At 49.0% G+C, this 15,396-nt stretch overlaps 1 protein-coding gene across 5 annotated transcripts in view; it reads left to right on the top strand.

Moving 5' to 3' along the window:
• TSPAN18 (tetraspanin 18) overlaps positions 1–15,396 on the top strand; it is a 205,165-nt gene that overhangs the window by 115,223 nt on the left and 74,546 nt on the right. For all 5 annotated transcript variants that reach the window (XM_017858103.1, XM_017858099.1, XM_017858101.1 and 2 more), the window contains one exon: positions 14,366–14,506. The gene's annotated coding sequence lies outside the window, so the exon portion shown is untranslated. The remainder of the gene's footprint in view (positions 1–14,365; positions 14,507–15,396) is intronic.

The raw sequence follows: 15,396 nt of genomic DNA, 5'->3' as shown, positions 1-15,396 counted from the left end.
CCCACCTTTTCATTGTGCAGTGGGGAAACTGAGCCCCAGAGGTGGAAAACAGCTTGTCAGTGTCACACAGCACATCAGGGCCAAAGCAGCCCTTGAACCCAGATCCTCAGACTCCAGCTCTAGTGGTCCTTCCTTTGAGAGGTTGGCAGAAGCCCCAAGGTGGGTACAGCCTCAGTCTCCTTCAAGGATGAGGAACCATGCCAGCAACCAGGCCTCCTCAGGTCCAACCGTGGCTGCCCCTTGCCCATGACTTTTGCTTCATGGCCACTATTAGGTCCCTTCATGCCAAAGAAACACACATGAACCAAGTTGGATTTTTAAACCACACCCTCGCTATAGTAACTGCAATTCTGCCTGAAACGTGTTTGACCTCATGTAAAGATACATCTGCTAGCAATTCTGAGAATGCATTTAACATTTTTGCTCTGTGATGCACAGAGCATTTTCTATGCATGACCGTGTCTTTCTCTTTTGGAGCAGAGTCCAGGCAGCATGACCCACTTCGTGCAGACGGGATGATGAGGCCAAGAATGGCAGATTGACTTCCATGAAGTCAGGGAGGGATAATGAACGAGAGAGGGCCTCCTAGGTAAGCGAGGGGCAGTGAAAGGGAAGAGAAAGAAGAAACTGAGCAAGAAGTCCTTGAATTCCATCATTAGAACCTGAGAATCATTCTCCAGGTTCTGAGAATTATAAAATGATAGAGCTGGTAGGCCTTAGCAATGGCATGATTCAATCCATCATCCTAAAATTCCATGTAATCACATGTAAACAGTAAAATGTATAAATCTTCAGTGTGCAGCTCAAGAATTTTTATGCACCAAGTCACCATCATCCAGATTAAAGTATAGAATGTTCCCATCCCTCCAGCCCAGAAGGCTCTCCTATGCCCCATCCCAGTCAGTACTTCCCTTTTTCCTCCCCCTTCCCCAAACCCTTCCCCCAACCAGGTGACTACCATTCTGGCTTCTATCACCTTCAAGCAATTGTGCCTATTCTTGAACATTATATAAATGGAATCATACAGTGTGCATTCCTCTGACTCTGCCTTCTTTAGCTCAACATGGTTTTATGATCCATCCATATATATCCAATATCGCATATAGCAATAGTTTGTTCTTCTTTATTGCTGTGTGATATTCCATTGTAGGAATATATGACAATTTATCAAATTTTCTGTGGATGGACATTGGATTGTTTGCTTTTTTTTTGGTGCTTATGATTAAAGATGCAACAAATACTCTCGTCCATGTATTTTAGTGGGTCTAGGCAGGCATTTCTCTTGGGTGTGTAACTGGGAGTTGAAATGCTGTGTCTTGTGTTTAGCTTTAACAGATGCTGTCAAATAGAGTGGGCATGTCATAGGACAGTCCTGCTAGCAGTGTGGAACAGTTCTAGTTGCCCTACTTCCTCACCCACACTTGGCATCATCTGTCCAGTTTTAACCAACTGTTGGGGTTAAGAGATATCAGATTAAGATATTTAACCAACTGGTGGGGTTAATGACATATCTGTAGTGATATCTCATTGTGCCATTTAATTTGCATTTCCCTGGTAGTAAGATGGTGAGCACCTTTCCGTATGCTTATCAGCTATTTGGATTGCTTCTTTTAGAAAGTGCCTAAGTCTTTGGCACAATTTTAAACTGGGTTGTTTTCTCTTTTTCTCTTATTGATTTGTAGGAGTTCTTTATATATTCTGGACATAAGTCTTTTGTTGTAGGTAAGTGTTGCAAATAGTTTTCCCAGTCTATGTTTTGCCTTCTTACTTTCTTATGGTGCCCAAGAATCATTTGACAAGAAAGAAAATGAGTATTTATTGAGAACTTCATTTGTGCCAGGCCTGGTCCACCTACCTCACCTTGCCTGGTGCTCACCACTCAGTGAGGCAGGAATCATCATCACCATTGCAGATTCAAAAGAGGCTCCAAAGATGTATTGAAAGGATTAGAATGTGGTGTTTGGAATTATCCTTAATGCCAATACTTTAGATGTATGTAATTCTTTTAGTTTATGAAGTGCTTCTCTGATGGCTGTCTTATTCCATCATTAGTTTAAGCCAGTGAGGTAGGCAGGCAACAGTTGTTGGAGAGGTAATGTCCCATAGACTTTTACTGAAGACTCACCCAGAGCAGGGGGACACAGTGGAACTTAGTCCGTTTGGCCATTCAAAGTCGAATGAGTAAGACATACAAGTCAACATCCAATATGGGGTGAAATCATAGAGGCTTATTCATGATTTACCCCTCTGAGCCTCAGTGTCCCCATCTGTAAGATGGATTTAATGAGACCTACAACTCATAGAGCTGTTGCATGGATGAAAGAATGATACTGCATGCAAAGTGCTTAGCACAGTACCTGGCACATGAGTATCTCACTGAGTTTTGACATGGTGTGTATGTACCAGGCTTGTTGATGAGGGTCCTGCAGAGAATACACCAGAAACACTCTCTGACCTCACGGAGCTTGTAGAGATGAAGAAAACGCAATGAGAGCACAGTACAATAGTGGCCACTTCGCTGTGGGATAGATGGGAGGCTTCACATAGGAGGCAACATGTGAACTGGGTCTTGAAGGATGAATAGGAGTTCATCAGGTGGGCAAAGAGAGGAAGGACATTCCAGACCAAGAGAACTGCATGGAAAGAAGCGTGAAGCTGGGACTTATCCAAGGCTACCTGGCCAAGAAATGGGTGAGCCTCTTGTCCGATCCCAGATCCCAGACCTGTGTTCTGTCTGCCCTCTGTGCTGTCTGCTTGACACTCTCCAGGGCATACAGTTGACAGAAGTGGGTGGGTAGGTGCCACCTGTGCTATTTCCACCTGGCAGGGTGAGCCATCACCAATGCCAGACCTGCGGCATTTCCTAAGGCAGCAGGGAAAAATGGGCTTCCAGTGGGGAGCAAAGCATCAGCTTGGGGGCCTTATGACTCTCCCAGGCTCCTGTTTCCCTTCCTGGGTCTCTGTTATTGCATCTGTAAGATGGGGAGAATAAAAATGACAACAATGACCACACTGATGGAACCTTTCTTTACTGTGTGCCAGGCACTGTGCCGAGTACTTTGCAGGTGGCATCTCTTTTCCTCTATGCAACAGCCCTGTGAGCGGTGGGTCTCTTTATTCCCATCTTCTAGATGAGGACATTGAGGCTCAGAGGGATAAAATGACTTATCCAGCATTTCACAGAGCCAGGAAGTAGCAGAATCCGAACCAGACCAGCTCTGTGTGACTCCAGCATTCCGGCTTGTAGCTAAGAGATCTTCCTGCTAACACTCCATTCCCACCGCCTCAACATGCATCTCTGATGTTTGATGAGTATCTGTTTAATGAACGTGGCTGTCCCTTCTTGCGGGGTGTTGGGCAGGCCTGTGCAGTGATGAGGGAGAGTGCTTGGCAGGGGCCTGCCTCCCCTGAGGCCAGAGCTTCTGACTTCCCCTGAACTGTGAAAGCTGGTTGTGGGGACACCTCAGGGATCAAAACACTCGACAAACATCAAGTCTAAGGAGCCCCGAACATTTAACAGAAACAGTCTGCTCTGGGCTGGGCTCTTCCAAGGGGCTGTGTGTGTGTGTGTGTGTGTGTGTCTTTGTGTGTCTATATATGTCTGTGTGTGCACCCATGCTAGGGCCAACCCTAGCTGAGAGGAAGTGGAGTTGCATTTATTATAACATAAACTAAGATAGGTTTCCTGCCCAGGGGAAATACAGGCTCTTTCCAGGTAGGAAGGTGCCCCTTTGTCAGGGAAGTTTTCATCCACCTTCTACTTTGCAGCCATTTGAGGAATCCTGCTGAGCACAGGACTTGCGCCTGGGAGTGGCAGGTCCTTGCTCTTCAGGAATGAACCCAGCCTGTTAAAAACCATCATCTATTGAGTACCTACTGTATGCCATGCACAGAGTGGAGAACTTCGGGGGCTTTCATAATATTTAACTCTCGGAAGGGCCCTGTGCCTGCAGTATTCCCTCAGGCTGGTGGGAACTTTGTGGAGCACTAACTTCAGCAGGAAGCAGAGGAGGAGCCACTTGCCCTGGGAGAGGGAGAGACCCAGGACTGTGCGGCTCCAAGGCAGAGAACTTCCAGGAAATCCAGGAGGGCTTCAGGGATGGGGTGGCTTTTAACCAAGGCTCTAGAAGGATGGGAAGGATTCTGACAACAGAAGTGGGGAAGAAGGGCTTTCCTGGTGGGGGCAGTAAGCAGAGGCAAAGGCCTGGAGGTGGACAAGCACAGAGCAGGCGACAGGATGGTGGCCAAGGGTACAGGTCCTGGGCTCAGAAAGCCACAAGTGTGAGTCAGGATCCCTCACTTAGGAGCTTTTTGACCTCCTGTGAGTTACATCACCTCTTCTTTAATAAAACTGGGGGCTGGGCGTGGTGGCTCACTCCTGTAATCCCAGCACTTCTGGAGGCCGAGGCAGGCGGATCACGAGGTCAGGAGATCGGGACCATCCTGGCTAACATGGTGAAACCCCGTCTCTACTAAAAATACAAAAAATTAGCCAGTCGTGGTGGCAGGTGCCTGTAGTCCCAGCTACTTGGGAGGCTGAGGCAGGAGAATGGTGTGAACCTGGGAAGTGGAGCTTGCAGTGAGCCAAGATTGCTCCGCTGCACTCCAGCCTGGGTGACTGAGCGAGACTCTGTCTCAAAAAAAAAAAAAGAAAGAAAATTGAGGCAAAATTTACATAGCATAAAATTAGTCATCTTAAAGTGTGCGATTCACTTTGCATAACGTTTGGGAGGTTCATCCATTGTAGCACCTATCAGAACTTCATTACTTTTGATGGCTGAATACTATTCCACTGCATGGATGTACCACATTCATCTGCTTATCCATTCATCTGTTGATGGGCATTTGAGTTGTCCCCACCTTTTGGATACTATAAATGATGCTGCTATAAACATTTGTGTACCAATCTTTGTTTGAGTCCCTGTGTTCAGTCCTCTTGAGTGTAGACCTGGGAGTGGTACCTCTAGGTTGACCTTTTTAAGGATAGAGTATCAGTTTGAACTTCAATTTCTACACCTGCAGAATGGAGATAATAACAACAGCTGTCTCATAATGAAGGGAGGATGGGAAGGGATTTGAGGATTGAATGAAGTGCCCAGGATAGTGAGGGCTCAAAGTACCTTTTGTTGCTTCCCCGCCCGCCCCCCCCCCGATGGAGTCTCGCTCTGTCGCCCAGGCTGGAGTGCAATGGCGTGATCTCCGCTCACTGCAACCTCCGCCTCCTGGGTTCAAGTGATTCTCCTGCCTCAGCCTCCCAAGTAGCTGGGGCTACAGGTACATGCCACTGTACCTGGCTAATTTTTTTGTATTTTTAGTAGAGACAGGGGTTTTACCATGGTTGCCAGGCTGGTCTTGAACTCTTGACCTCAGGTGATCTGCCCATCTCGGCTTCCCAAAGTGCTGGCATTACAGGGATGAGCCACGGCACCCGGCCTCAAAGTACCTTTTGAATAGGCTGTGTTAGGGAAGGCTGACAGGTTGTGGGAAAGGAGGATGATGGGCAGGGGTCTCCCATGCCTAGCTGAGCTTGCCCCTGCCCTGATTCGTTTGGCTCCTTGAGGCTTTCAGTTCTTTCCCCACCAAAGATGGGGCAAAGTGAGCAGATGGCTGGTACCCTGGAAACCAGGCCCCTTCCTTCTCTTGGAGCCAAGGAGGCTGGCTCTGCCGGCCTCACTGAGCTGCCTTCCCCCAAGGAGTGCACCCCTAGCGACCACTGATGCCCCATTTGCTGTTTGCTCTCTCTCCACTTCTTTCCTTCTCTTCAGAGCTGTTCAGGCTTGGCAAGCAGCAGGGGCTCAGAAACCAAATTAACAGGTAAAATTCCCATTCTCTGCCTGTTACTTGCCTGGCTGAGCTGCAAAGTCTGTGACATAACAGGAATTGGGAGTGAGGAAGGGGTGGGGGAAGGGAGCCAGTGTCAACAGGACTCATTTGAGAGAAAGAGGGAGCCCCAGACTCATGATGTGGGAAGAGGCCAGTAGAACCCAGGGAAGTAATCACTGGGGTACCCCCTATTCCCTCTCTTTCTTTGGAGCTGCCTCCTGGCATCTGTGGTTCTCTGACATCACATGGCCCATGAGTGGCACAAGGTGACAAAGGAAGACATCAGTGAGCTTTGCCCAGGGGAGGACTCTAACCATGGGGCTCCCCCCACCCCGCTGGCCCTGTCTCTTCAGCTGTACTCAGGTCCCTTTGGTGATCAGGAGGCAGGTGCTGGGGCCCAGCAGTCAGGCAGAACTGAGTTCAAGTCCAAGTGCAGCCGTGTACGCACTGCAGGTGACCTTGGGCAAATTCTTTCTCTGAGCCTCCGTTTCTTCATCTTTAAAATGGGAGAACACATCTCTTAGCTGGATTGTTGGTTTTGAGATCAGGAGGGAAAATGCATTGTACAGCACCTGCCTATGGTAAGCTCTTAGGATAGAGGCCATGGGTGACGGTGGTGGGCAGGGGGGCAGCAGTGACAGTCAAAGTGATCTTTGTTGATTCCTGTCTCAGGTTTGACTCCTATTGGGCATTGAGTCCCATGCCAGGAGGAACTGCGTCTGTTTTCTTTGTGAGCTCCCTGTGTTTTAGGTGGGGGTCCCTAAAAGCAGGACACATGTGTGTGCCCCCCCTTGGCTCTCTCTCCAGTGTGTGCCACCTGCGCTAGAGTCTATTGTCCTGTCCCTGATTCTTGCCTCTCAAGTGGACCATGCACTGACCCTGTGTCTGAGGGTCCTTATATAGTCTCTTTGCTCAGCCAGACATGGGGGTTACTATGCCCTAAAAGATCAGTTGTTCCTAAATGCAGGCAGGATGTTTATCAGGGGAAGGGGAAAGGAACCAAGATGGTCTACAAATGAACTATGACAGATAAACCTCACCTCCCAGGAGACACTTGGGAAATATGCAGGCTTATAAAAATGCTCTGGGCCATTCCAACTTGGAAGGCAGAGATGCATCTAAAATCTACCAAAACATCCCTTCACGGGATCAAGTGCTCATTGCTTCATCAAAAGATCAAGTGTTTGTGCTATACTAACACCCTAATAAATGAAGGAGGGACTTGGGCATTGGTAGTCTTCCAGGGCCTAAAACAGCAGGTGGGGAAGCACCTTGGTGAAGAGGCAATGGTGAGCTATAGAAGGTTTTTGAGCAGGAGAGGGACATGGTCCAAGCTTCATTCCTGAAGATCTGTCTTCCCGCCTGGTGGAGGATGGAATGAAGGGGCAGCAGAGAGACTGTGGAGGTTATAGCTGGGGACTGGGTGACAAGGGATGAAAGCTCAGGTTAGGGATGTGGAGTCCATGAAGGGGGTGAGAAGGGAGGGGCCTCATTATGGAGATGTTTCCAGGTAGATGGGACTGAGTTGTTTTGGCAGGGGGGAGAGAGTGGAATTTGAAGGCCCGTAAGTCTGGGAGACTGAATGACTGGAAGCATTCCTGGAGGGGCCATTTCTGGGACAATAATAACAATAATTGCTATACAGGCCTTCCTCTGTGTCAGGCACTGTGCTTTATGGCTTTTGCTGTATTAAATACTCACAAGAATCCCCTCAGATGATAACTGCCATTGTCTTCATCTTACACATGGAGAAACTGAGGCACAGTTATCTTGACAGAGATTACCCAGCCAATAACTGGTAGAGCCAGGATTCCACTCCAGGCAGCTGCCTGCAGAGCTTCTGCAGGTAACCCCCACCCCACACACCTCTCCATTTACAGGCCTGCAGGAGGCTGTCTTTATTTCTGGAGTGGACATACATTTCCAAGCAGAAGCACTGAGAGGAGAGGACCAGGGCTTCACTTGGAAACTGACCTGAGCGCAGAAGCAGCACCTTGAGGAGGAGTCCGTAGCCCTCTGGGGCTCCTGGTTCTGTGTGGTGGGGACATCAGCCCAGAAGATTAATGAGAGGGCAGGGGAGGGAGGAAAGGAAGGAAGGGAAGGAAGAAAAATTGCTGCCCATTATACCTGTCCTTTGGCAAGGCCGGGTAATTAGCAAACCCTCAGCAATAAAATATTGCGTTTTGGTGTAATTGCAAAGTAATTATGTGGTATGGGTTGTGTATTAATCGTGTTGATTAATTACACTCAGGTAGTAATTAAACATCTGCTTGATAATCATGTGCAGCCTGAGGCTGAACATTTATACACATACACACACACGCCTGTGCCACATGCAGAGCTCCTTGGTCTCTGCTCATTGGGCGGTGTGTGTTTGTGTGTGTGTGTGTGATGTGAGTGTGTTTGATAGAGCCTCGCTGAGTTAGAGACCTCTCCCTCACCCACCATACAATGAGCACTTTGTTCCCCAGCCTCACCTGGAACACTGGGAGGAACTGACCTACGACTGGGGCCGTGCCACCCTGCAGCCCCTCTCGGAACAGAACTTGAGGCCCAGGTGTCTCCTGTCTGGCAGGGCTGCCAAGCCAAGCTGGGTTGGCACGGGGCTCAAGTGCTCCATACGTGGTAATGTGCTGTCATGTCTTAGAACTCACTGCAAACTTGGCCACCAGTCCCTTCCTGCACCCTCTGAGACTGTGTTTGGCTTTGAGGGTCCGTTCTTGGGCAGATTCCTTTTCCCCAGCAGCTGGGAGAAAGTTTTTATTGTAGGAACCACTTGGGCTGAGGCCCGGGTACCAGCACCGCACACCCATTGGGACTGGATTTAATAACCTGATCCTGAACACTGTGGGGACCAAAGCAGGATGCTGACCTGTGTGCAGGAGCCTATTTCTCACCTGGATCCTACCCTTGCTGTGTGATCTTGAGCAAGTCACTCCCATTCTCTGTCTCTGCTTCCTGGTCTATAAAACTAAGAAAAACTGAGCTCAGAGGCCTCCAAGGACCTTTCCAGCGCTGCTGTACTCAGATTCTAATTTGGTTTGTACTAATTAGGAATTGGAGACAATTTAAATTCAGTACATATGATCCTTAGTGAGTAAACAATTGGAAATAATTCCTTCCTTTATGACTTCCCAAAGACTCACTCATGAGCAGTGAGAACCCAGCAAAAATCAATAGCTTTTATTTTTCAGACAGAGAAATTGCAGGTTCCTTGAACTGCTGGGCATTGCAATTCATTGTTGTATTTTTAAATGTTATGTTTATGTTTATGGACTGCCATTAGATAATATGGATTCATCCTGAAGGTGGTTTTTTCATTAACTTAACTCATTTTACTTATTAGTTCACATTTATAGCTTGAGTTTAATAAGCACACTGTGCAAAAGTCATAAAATACCCTTTTTCTTTAACAATATTTTAAAATCAAGACTCTTTTCTGAGTCATCTCAGGTTTATTTGCTCATAACTTGCTTCTTCTGTGATTTGAGGCCCAGCACAGCCAACTGTAGCCTGTTATTTGACCTTGAGCTTCAGTGTCTTTATTTGTAGTAGGGGAAAGGCATCACTAGTTAATAAAAGTAATAAATTTTAAAAAGGAAGCATTCGACAATCACTTACTGTATTCAAAGTGGTTGTGATATATAAGCTGGTTGAATCTCACATTCCTGAAATGGCTTTATTTTTTTTCCCCCCACTTTATAGGGGAGGAAACTGAGGCCCAGAGAGGTTAAATGACTTGCCTGAGGCCACACATTTGGTGACAGTGGCAGAGCTGGGATGCAAACACGACATGTCTGTATGAGTCAAGCTGACACCTAAAATTAACCCTCACAGTATCTAAATCAGCCAACATTTTCCCTCCTACATCTGTCTTCCTACCCTCGGCCTGTCAGACTCAGTATCCCCCCACACCACCCACCCACCTTCCCCTGACATCACCTTTATCCCCATTCACCCCACCCCCACCAGGCCCTGCCCATTCTCCTTCCATCCTCTTGTTTTCTGTTTCCACTTGCCTGGGCTTCTTGCTGCTTTTATTTTATTTATTTATTTATTTATTTATTTATTTATTTATTTATTTATTTATTTTTGAGACAGAGTCTCACTCTGTTACCCAGGCTGGAGTGCAGTGGCACGATCTCAGCTCACTGCTACCTCCGTCTCCCGGGTTCAAGTGATTCTTCTGCCTCAGTCTCCCGAGTAGCTGAGACTACCAGGTGTGTACCACCACGCCTATTTAATGTTTTGTATTTTTAGTAGAGACAGGGTTTCACCATGTTAGCCAGGATGGTCTTGATCTCCTGACCTCATGATCTACCTGCCTCAGCCTCCTAAAGTACTGGGATTATAGGCATGAGCCACTGTGCCCAGCCTTCTTGCTGCTTTTAACCTCCCGGAAGCACATTTCTGCCTTGTGATCTTTAGTGGCTCCCCATTGCCTGTGGATAAATTTCATCATCCTTGGCCTGGCATTCAAGGACCTTAACCATCCACCCCTTGCCTTCCACTTCTGTCTCACTTCCCACTCTGCCCCAACAGGCGGGCTTGGCTCATGGTCTTGAATACCCACCCACATGTGGGTACCCCTGTGCCTTTGTTTGCCCTGGTCTCTCTGTCTATAGTGCCTTCCACATCTTCATACATTCCAATCTTCTCCTTCCTCCAGGAAGCCTTCCCTGGGGCCTCTCACTCCTCTGAATTCATAATGATTTGATGAACCCCTCCTTAGCCACCTGGAACTACAGACCCACAGGCATTGTCTTCTGTTGCCCATAACAGTGAATAGCTCCTTTGAAGGTGTAATCTGTGCCTGTCTCATCCTTGGTGCTCCTGGAATCTCAGGTATATAGCAAGTGTTCAGTTAATGCTTTCCAAATGAGTGAATGTTCATGTTCCTCGTGGTCTCCAGGAAACAGAACTCCCTGTCTTCTCTGTTGAATTCAGGACCAGCCCCATGCAAATTTCGGGGAAGACCTGTCCAAGTTCTACCTACTTTCAACAGCTCTTCCTCCCTCCCTCCCTCCCTCCCTCCCTCCTTCCCTCCTTCCCTCCCTCTCTGCACGCTTCCTTCTGTCTTCCGAGAATTGTCACATTTCTTCTTGATCAGTGACTCAGACAAAACTATTTTCCTCTCTTCTTCCATAAAACTTCCTTGTCCTGGGCACCATTTATTTGGTTTACTGCAGCGTGAATGGGCTTTTGGTTTCTGGCAAATTAATTCCAGCTATGATGTTCATCGTGGATAATGGTGAAGAAAACGAGACATCCAAGGGGCCGAACGCCACTCTGTTTTTGATCCTGAGGATTTTGCAGATGAGGAAACTGAGGCCCAGAGGTGGGGAAAGAGGGACTTAGGTAAAGGGATCTGCTGAATTCTCAGTCAAGGCTCCCTGGGGAACTCTCTGCTGTTTCCTGGGTTATCTTGATCATGGGGATTAGAACTATCACTCTGTTGGTGGTCACTGCACTTTACAGTTTGCATGAACTTGACCTAAGATAGGCATCTCAGCTGCTCTGTGAGGTTTCACCGAGGCTCAGAGAGGTGGGTTGCCTGCCTCGACCACAGAGCCAGTGTCTAGCAGTGGAGGCAGGGGTGGAATGCAAGTCGGGCTGTGCCACAGCTGTGCTCTCCCCACCTCCCCCGTGGATGCCAATGCTCACTGGCTTCCCTACCTGCTGGCAGCAGCCTTGTGTTTACGCCAGACTTGATCTACGGGATGTATTCCCCTGGTTGGAGCAGGTAGCTAAAGAGGGAAGGAGACAGAGCCAAGGAAAAAGCCAGGCCAGGCCTCAGTGAGAGGGACCTGGCCTCAAGGGGCCTGAGATCAGAAGATAGGTGATGTGGGCCAGGCCTGGATCACAGCCCTCAGAGCTGGGCTTCCTGAGCTGCTGTGGGATGACCAGGGCCTTGTGACTGTCCACTCCCAGCCCCATCCACCACTCAGCCATATCCTCCCCAACTGGCATTTCTGGGCCTGGACTTGGGAAAGGAAGTTTATTTGAGGATGACACACACGTGCGTTTACAGTGACACATGTTCACACGCTGAATACCTCCCCCACCACACACAGATGCATGCCCACCCCCACATGCTGCCGACAGTCATGTGCATACATGGGTGACACATGCCCTCCTGAATGTCTCTAGTTCACGCTCTATTTTAAACAGTCTAGGTGGCAGCACCCCACAGTGATCAAAAGCTTCCGCTCGTAAAGCAAATAGGGGTTCAAATCCAGTCTATTTCACAGCTGTGTATCTGAAAGTTACCTAGCTTCTCCAGGCTTCAGTTTCTCATCAATAAAACGGGGATGATAGCACTGTTAGAATGAAATGGGTGGACACACGTAAAGCACTGACCACGGGACATTTATACTCATTTCTACTCAGCTCCCACAGGCAGCCTTGGCCTGTGGTCTCAAATGCCTGCCCCCCACTCCCACATCTGAGTATCTCCATGCCTGTGCTCACCGTGGGCCCATGGCCCACAGCACTCTGCTGCCATCTCCACACACCCATGTCTGCCCCCTCCTCCAGGAAGCCTTCACATGCCCGCGGGTGTTATCAGGGGAATTAGAGGAGGAGAAGCTCCTCTGCCTGTGAGTTATTAGAAGCACAGGCTTCAAAGCTGGCCTGAGAGGTGGCAGACTGACGGAGGGTCCGTGATCCCCTTTCACAGATGGAGAAACTGAGGCCTCACGCAGGTGAGGGTGTGCCTGAGTGTTCACAGCAAGTTAGTGTGGTGTTGGGACTGGAACCCAGGACTCCTGCCTGCGGGTCTACAGCTGTCACCTCCTTCTCAGAGTGAAGATTCCCCCCTCCATGGATCTGTTAGTTAGGTGGGTGATCTGGTTCTCTCAGCCAGTTTGAGGGAGCATGGAAGTTGGGGGAGATAGATGGAGGCCAGGGGGGTCCCCAGATGAGCCTCTTTATCAGATGTGTGATGGTGGGGTACAGAGAGGAGTAGGAGATGCTGGGGAGGAGAGGCCCAGAGTAAGGACTGGAACAGGGTAGGCTGAAGCAGGAACCATGGGCGACCCTGGTGAGCCTGCAAGGATGGCATGGCTGTGTATGCTGCTGCTGAAACAATCTCTGTCGTCACCTCTTTCCTGCAGCCGTTTATTTGTTTCTTTATCATGCCCTTTTGGAAAATGCTGGGAATGCCACCCCTCCTGGGAAATGCACCCTCCCCCTGCTCCCCAGTTCACACCGTCTGGTGTGACATTCGTGCTCACCAGCTTGCACAGTGCTAATGACATTTGCATTTTACTGGCTGGCGAAATGTGGGCTGTGCTTGGTGATGGGGGTAAGGGGATCCTTAGGCAGATGGGAGGTTCCCAGCCTAGAAAGAGGGGTAGGCTTGCTGATCTGGGGGCCCACGCAGGTCTCTGAGATGCAGAGAAAGGGGAGAAGGTGGGTGCAGAGGGGAGGAATGTCTGGAGGAATTTAGAGATGCTGTTTGTCTAAAGGCTTGCCAGGAACACAAGGCAACCCAAGTCTGGTGTTTCACCTCCCCTGACATGCACATGCACTGTCCTCTGAGTCACCTCCTTAACATTTATTGAGCAATTTCTAGATGCCAAATGCTCCTCTGTGGGCTTCACGGACTTATGAAGGTCATTTTAATTCCTAGCAATCCTCAGGAAAAGATGCTGTTATTATTCCTATTTTACAAACGAAGAGTCTGAAGCTCTGAGAGGACACCTGACTTGCCTCTTCTGGAAAGAGGTTGCGCCTGTGGCCAAGGTTCACCTGCCTCCAAAGCCCATGCTCTTGGCCACTGTGGGCAACCTCCTGTTCTCTGTCTGGGCTTGAGCAGAGCCAGGGAACATTTGTCTGCTGAGGCCCAAGACTGGGTAGAGGTGGTAAGCATCCTCCCCCGTCAGCCGCCACAGCATGCAACAGGCTCCTGCTATGCTCCTGGGGCTGCTTCAGCCTGACAGCTACAGAGAAGGGTATGGCCCCAGAGAGAGGCCTCAGCATGAGTCAGGAGAGACCCAGAGTTTAGGCCTTGCTCTGCCATCAACTCGCTTTGTGACTTTGAGCAAGTCAGTGCCCCTCTCTGGGTATCAGTCTCCTTATTTGTAAAAGGAGGCCATTGGTCTGGCTGCATGGAGCATCCCAGGAATGCATTTTCATATGAGGAAGAAACTTCTCTCCAATCTGCTTGGACTCATGGAGTTGCCTTGCACTCAGACGTACAAATTATGTTTTACATCAAAGCAAATCATGAAACATTTGCTGAACCTCCTCTCCCTTCTGCAAGGGGCCCTGTGCTAGATGCAGGGATTATGATGCTTATGTATTTTTACTCAGCACACGCATACATGGGCACATGCATACCTTTGTGTCTTAGAATTATTTCCAGGCTACTTCAGTCAGATCTAGATGTTGAGTCCCCAATCCTGATGCTCACCTGCAGGCTCCTGCAGTCTTGGTTTTATGGCTTCGCCTCCTGCAGGGCCAGGAGAGCCCTTCAAACAGAAAGAAGAGACCTCAGCTCAGGCAGGTAATCATGGCTGCCTCTGCTTCCCTCTCACAGGTGAGCATCTCCTGGACAACGTCAAGCTTCAGATGAGCTGAGCTTCTAATACTACCATCAAAGCAACTGGAACCCCTTGAATTTGATTTCCGGAGACGCGGGCATAATCCTTTTGCAGACGTCTCAACACTGGCTCTCCAGGTAACGGAGTTTAGGCTTGTTCAGCAAGGGGATTTTCGCTACTTTTGTTGTTGCTGTTGTTGTTGCTAAGGGTGACCATCAGCAGGGCACCTGTCATTCTCTATCATTCATTCTCTTTCATGCATTAGTGTCTGTCTCCCCCATCACACCAAAGGTGCATGGGCAGGAGTGTAAGGGGTGCAGATAGTGTGAGTGGATCTGAGCCAAGGTTGCTGGGGTTTCACTAGATTAGCCAAAAAGATAACCCTCGGAGGGGCCAGACAGCTGAGAAGGCCGAGGTACACGCTAGCCCACCAGGTTGCTGGCCCATGCCCCTCAAGCTCAGCTGGGGAAGGGTGGAGCTGTTGCGCCCAGGTAAGCAAGAACCAATGGTGGGTCAGAAGTAAAGGTTGGCTGCAGTGGGTGGTGAGAGGGCAAAGGCTGAGCTGAGGTCAGATGCTGCATCATTTGGGAGCCAACACTCAAACTGGATTAAGCAAGATAGGCCATTTATTAGCTTTTTTTATTGTTTTCTAATATATTGGCGATATGGGGCCTATTTATTGGTTTCAAGGCAGGCAGGGCTGAAGCCAGGGCTCAAATGATGCTGTTAGGACCATGTCTCACTACATCCGTGTCCTCTGCCTCCCTCCTTGTGAGTTTCAGTCCTCGGCAGCCACTCTCCATGTGACAGCAGGGCAGGGACATGCAGCTGCAGACTGACGTCTTGCTCATTTCAAATCCAGTGGAAGGAGAGCTTCTTTTCCTAGGAGTTCCAACAAAATCCCAAAGTCAAGGCTTATTGGATGGTCTTGGGTCACATGACCACCTCTGAGCAATCACTGAAACCTGGAGGACAAGCTATGCTGATTGGCCAGACTGGGTCAGTCTGGGGGTGGGGGGATTGTGGG

This window comes from Rhinopithecus bieti, unplaced genomic scaffold (assembly GCF_001698545.2).
Source record: "Rhinopithecus bieti isolate Rb0 unplaced genomic scaffold, ASM169854v2 scaffold_46101, whole genome shotgun sequence".
Classification (NCBI taxonomy): domain Eukaryota; kingdom Metazoa; phylum Chordata; class Mammalia; order Primates; family Cercopithecidae; genus Rhinopithecus; species Rhinopithecus bieti.
This window is presented reverse-complemented; position numbering and strand designations above follow the sequence as displayed.